The sequence below is a fragment of the Fukomys damarensis genome, unplaced genomic scaffold, assembly GCF_012274545.1.
Source record: "Fukomys damarensis isolate Sample0158 unplaced genomic scaffold, DMR_v1.0_HiC HiC_scaffold_38, whole genome shotgun sequence".
NCBI lineage: Eukaryota > Metazoa > Chordata > Mammalia > Rodentia > Bathyergidae > Fukomys > Fukomys damarensis.
Window position 1 is genome coordinate 22,451,178 of NW_022900950.1, and position 6,023 is coordinate 22,457,200.

Genomic DNA, 6,023 nt, shown 5'->3' on the forward strand with positions numbered 1-6,023 from the left:
TCAATGAAGGAAGAGGGACCCTTTTCTCAGATGGCAGCCCAAGAAAGCAGGAAGCCAAAAAGAGTTTTTAAAAGCCAGAAAACAAAGCAAGATGGTTGGGAATGGAGAGAATTAATCACATCACTAAATCAGCAGGCCATGTCAGAAGGGGAATGAGAAAAATGTATCAAGTTTTGAAAAATGCTTGTTTTAAATGTGGTTAAAGTTGGGTAACTTACATTTTGCTGGCTTATTCATTCAAACTTTTGTCTTATTTCTCCTGTGACACTGGCCTAGCACAATTTCCATAAAACAAAACATAACTATTATCTCTAGGTTATCACCTTCCATTGATACCATTTTCTAAATTCTGAACTGTTGTCTGGTATTGTGCCTTTTGTGGATGCCAATAATAAGCTAAAGGAAATTTTTGAGATTTAATACAAATGGCATTATTCGTCAAGAAAAACAATGGTATGTAAGTTATGTTGAAGTTCTGACAATTATTCATTCACATATTGAACTAATGTATTTTTCACTCTAGATAGGCAAGAAGGTTCTAGGAGGTGAAGATTGAGTATATTACCAAATGGCTGTGGCCTTGAGATTTAGTCATATAAATTTAAAAGAAAAAAGAAGTTCTCTAGTGCTCCATTACTGTTGATATTTCTCAGAACAAGCTATTAGGTATTTTTATGGTTTAGATATAAAATGTGCCCCCAAAGTCTATCTAGTGTGTTTGGAAGTGATTAGATCATGGGGGTGCTACACTTATCAGAGGAGTCATCCATTGATGAGTTCAGCAGCTGAATGTGCTGTTAGGAGGTGAGGCTTGGTTGAAGGTGGGTCACTAAGGATGTTCCCTAGGTGGGTGTATTCTTTTCCTAGGTTCCTCTCTTGTCTCTGTGCTTCCTGGATGCTGAAGATTGCACACCTTTTCCTCTACTTTGCCCTTCTGCCATACTATTTCTGCTTCAGAGCCTGCTGATCATGGTCTAAAACCATGAAGCAAAATCAACTTCTCCTCTTTTAAGTTTCAGGTATTGAGTGTTTCGTTCCAGTGATTGGAAAGTGACTACGACAGAAGCTGGTACCAGAAAAGCGGGGAGCAGGGTGGTTGCTGCAACTATACAACCATACGATTTAGAAGCCTTTGGAACTGGCTGGTGGGCAGAGAGGAAAGGTTTGGAGGTATAGGTTTGATTCACTGTAGAACTTTGTGAGCAGTGTTGACCATGATTCTGGTCAGAGCTCAGAAGAGCAGAATGTTGATAGGAGTGCACACAGTAAAGGTCAGGCTCAGGAGGTTTCAGTTAGGAATAAGAACTCCATTAACAATTGAACTAGAGATCATATGCATTATGCTTCAGCAGAAAATTTATTTGTATTTTGTTCATGTACGAAGACTTTGCAGGAAACTTAAATTAAGGGTGGTAGGCTAATTAATCTACTTGAGGAAATTTCAAGACAGACTAACATTCAGGCTGTGACATAGATACTGTTGGCTGTTTTAAAACTGACTTATAGGAAAAATTGAGGACAAACCCATAGCAAAAATTTTTTAAAACTTAAATTTTGGACCAAAGAAACCATGTGTAAAGTTAGGGCCAAAGAAGGTGTGACTGCAAGAGATTAGTATCATTAAAAGGAAACCAAGTACTTTGTACAGAGACAAGAAGAAAGATACCTTGAAGATGTCTTGGGAATCAACAGTTACAGGTTCAAAGGTGCAAAAATGTCAACCCTTCTTTCAAGAAGAGAGTCTCTCTGGTACCCCTGCTCAAGAATGGAATTCTAAGGAATTGGTTCCCAGGATGTATTTCACCGTGCTCAGTTATCCAGGCACTCAGAAGCTGCTGCAGTCATCATCCAAGGGCCTTGACTACTGCTTCCACTGACAACAGCCATAGTCGTCATCCACTTGACGCTAATTTTACTGGGATTCAGAGTACAAGACCTGTGGGGTCAAGGAGGCTTTCTCCCAGCTTTCAAAGGAAAGCTCAAAAAACCAGCCAAAAAATCCCAAGAGAGCACTTCATGATTCTATAGGAAGGAAGCCAGTGGTGCAGGAGAGACCACAGGATGTTGAAATTCCAGGAATATGGGATATCTGTCCAAACATGATAAATTTTTCCAATCATAAAGAAACATATTTATAGGGAGGGAAAGGGGAAGCCAAAAGTATTAAGATGTGATATGTATATGTACTAACTCTCCACAATAAATGCATTGAGAACATGTTCTAATAAAAAATTTTTAAAGTACATTTACTATTATTTTGTTATGTTTTTTCAACCACAACTACATACTTTACCCCCTTATTGGTACTGAGAGAGTGGGGAGACAAGATGGCAAAGCTCTGCTTCACAATTCAGTATTCTCTACTTTCATGGAGATAATCATGAACCCTAAATCAAATTAACCCTGGCATTGGAAGATTCATCATTGTTTCTTTTTATTAAATGTTATAATCATTGATGAGGTTAATACCTTTAAAATGGGCTTTTGAAAGCCAACAATATGTTTAGTTTTCCTCTAATAAAAAGGTGTGGAGATAATGAGAGTAAATTTCTGTGCTTGTATGTATAGTATGTATTTAATAGCCTGTTTCTTTAGACTTTCTTTACAGCTTTATTTGGCTTTTTATTATAATACTAAATTTTATAAAGATTATATGCTTAAAATAGGCATATATATACATATGTATGTTCTTTAAATAGTCCATAAACCTTTACATTAGTCCTATGAGATAATGAATTATGATCTTTATTTTGTGCATTAAGATAGTAAAATGTAAAAATGTGCATGTAGCTTACAATGAATAGTATTATTGCCTAATACTTTAATAATGTCACTAATATGCACTTTTTATGTATTGTAAAATATCTCTTGAAAGATTTTCCTAAATTCTTCTGTCCTTAAATGATAGAAAGGTGAAATTTTTCCCCAATTACTAATTTTTAAATTAAAATGTTATTTTTAATTTAATCTACCTTTTTTCCTCAAGATACAATGTTCATATGAATTTACGATAAAATCCAAGGTAGCAGTTTCATTATAAATTAACAGGAACATATATAATGCATTGTCAGAAAAATTTTCCTCTAGCATATGTAAATAGCAAAAACTTTTACACGAAGTACAAAAGATAAAGGAAAGTGGTTTTATATTTTTTCTTTAGATATATAGATTTTCTTTGTCCAAATATAACTATTTTTAATTTATATGCATTTGATGAATTTACTTCTGTATAGAACTCCAGATGTATTGAATTGGTACCTGTAAATACTTATGTAACAACAATTTTATATTATTTGACCAATCATCCTTCACAAGCATTATGCAATCTGACATAATATGGGCAGGTCTTTGGTTTGTAAAGCTTAAAAGAGCCCAATTCTACTCATGATGCTACTAAAATGCACACCTTCACCCACATCTAGTATTCAGATCCCAATCATTTTGTTAAAAAAGTTTGGAGTTCATTTTTTCCGGAGCCTTATTATTTTGGGGCACTCTTTTTTTTACTTACTTCTACAGGGAAAAGCAGAATTCCATCCATTCATAACTTTCAAGGTAGGATATTTCATCAATTGACAAAAAAGTAATGTTTGAATGCCAATATCAAGATGTTTAAAGTAGTTATTTCAGTTGAATGTGAATCATAGGAAATTATTTCATTGCCAAAAGCTTACTTACTAATCTAAGTATGTTAGTAGGTCAAGTAAGTTATTTATTCTTACTTTCAGCTAATCTTTGTCAGGGAGAAATGCCATAATCAAGTATCAATGCTTAAAAAGCACCAATAAATTCAATAAAAAAGAAAATCAGTATTTCTATAGTTTTTTAGAGATTAGAGGAAACTGACTAGTCAGTCAGTTATGTTTTAGAACTGCTTGATGCCACCATTTTGCCCATTTCCCTTTAGGGATGCTGCCAACCATAGTGATTTAAGTGCTCTTTTTATTTCCCCTTTCTCCTAATTTACGTATTTCACTGGGCCAACATGCAATATAAATGTATAGAATCAACAACTGTTATCTCATCTTATTAAAAAGCTTCTGCACTGCAAAAGAAACCATCAACAGAATTAAAAGACAACCTACAATGCGGGAAAAAATTTTTACAGCTGCTCCTCAGAAAAAGGACTATTATCTAGAATATATAAAGAACTAAAAGCAATCAGCCCCACAAATATAAGGACCTGTTTCAAAAATGGGCATCTGAAATGAACAGACACTTCTCAAAGAAGTAAAAACAATGAGTAAATATATGAAAAAATGATCCACATCACAGGTCATTCGAAAGATGCAGATGACAACAACACTGAGATTCCACCTCACCCCACAAAGAATGGCTGCTATCAAGAAATCAACCAATAACAAATGTTGGCGGGGTTGTGGGGAGAAAGGAACCCTTCTCCATTGTTGGTGGGAGTGAAGACTGGTGTATCCACTATGGAAATAAATATGGGGATACCTCAAAGAGCTGGGACTAGAGGTTCCATTTGACCCAGCCATCCCCCTGCTGGGTATCTTTCCAAAGGAACTAAAACAATCATATCACAGTGATGTATGTGCACCTATGTTTAGCTGCATAGTTTGTAATAGCTAAAACTTGGAAACAGCCCATTTACCCATCAGTTGTAGACTGGATATAGAAGATATGGTTTTTCTATAAATGTAATACTAAGCCATAAAGAATGAGAAATTGGATTCCTTCTTAGGAAAAAGGATATATATTGAGGATATACTCCTAAGTGAAATACATAAGTCACACATGTGTAAATGCCAAATAGTTTCTCTGGTATGAAAAACTATAATAGTACATAAGAGCCTAATGAGATAATTGACATTCTGAAATAGGAAAAAAAGAGCTAAAGGTATAGGGAAAGTGGAAAGGGTAGGGAAAAGTAATAAGGGAAAATAAAAAAATATGAGAAAATGAAAACTTGGAAATAAAGTGTTTGTAAATGGGGAGGGGGATGAAGAGAGGGCAGGGACAGGGGGTAAAAATGAGAACCAAGACCTGTCATGTAGGGCCGGGCATGGTGGCTCACACCTGTAATCCCAGCACTCAGGAGGCTGAGGCAGGAGGATTGCTGTGAGTTCGAGACCAGACTGGGCTACATAGTGAGTTTCAGGTCAGTCTCAACTATGTAGTGAGACCCTGTCTCAAAAAGCCAGAAAAAAAAAGAAAAGACCTGTCATGTAAAGGTACAAGATCCCGATAATGAATGTAACTATACTGTATACCTAAAAATGTACCAATAAACTCAATGAGAGAGAGAGAGAGAAAAAAGAAAATATATTTTAATTATAAAATTTAGTTCTGGATAAAGCATAAACAGAATTACAGAATTTCCTTGCTCATATTGAAGAGCTATTCTCTTCTTAGTGTGCATAATTTATATGTGAAATTTATCATGTGACATTTTAATTAATTAAGTTTATTGGTATATTTTAGATATACATGCCAATCACATTCATCATAGGGACTTTGTACCTGTACATGATGTATCTTCACCCTTAGCTAATTTGAGATCCAAATATTTCAATAAACATGAAAAAATGTAGCAATATATGTGTGTGTGTGTGTGTGTGTGTGTGTATGTGTAGTCTTTTGTTTTTGTTTTGAGACAGGGTCTCAACTGTAGTGTATGCTGGCCCTAAATTCACTATGTGTCTCAGACTAGCCTCAAACTTGCTGTGATCCTCCTTCATCAGCCTCCAGGCTAGGATTACAAGTGTGTACCACCGTGTCCAGCTAAGATGTAGTCTTTACTTTTACTTTGTCAACATCCTTAATTTTCACCCTTGGTATATCTACATCCTTCTGTATGTTTAGCCATCAGGCTTGTGTGTGTGCTTAGTTTTTCTATTTGCACCATTGCATTTTGAATAATCAATATTATTTTTTTCATTTCAGTCATCACTCATTCACATTTCATTTCAAAAATGTGAAGTTAATGGACTGGGGATTTACCTCAGTGGCATTGTGCCTGGCCTCACAAGTGCAAGGTCCTGAGTTTGATTTCCAGTACA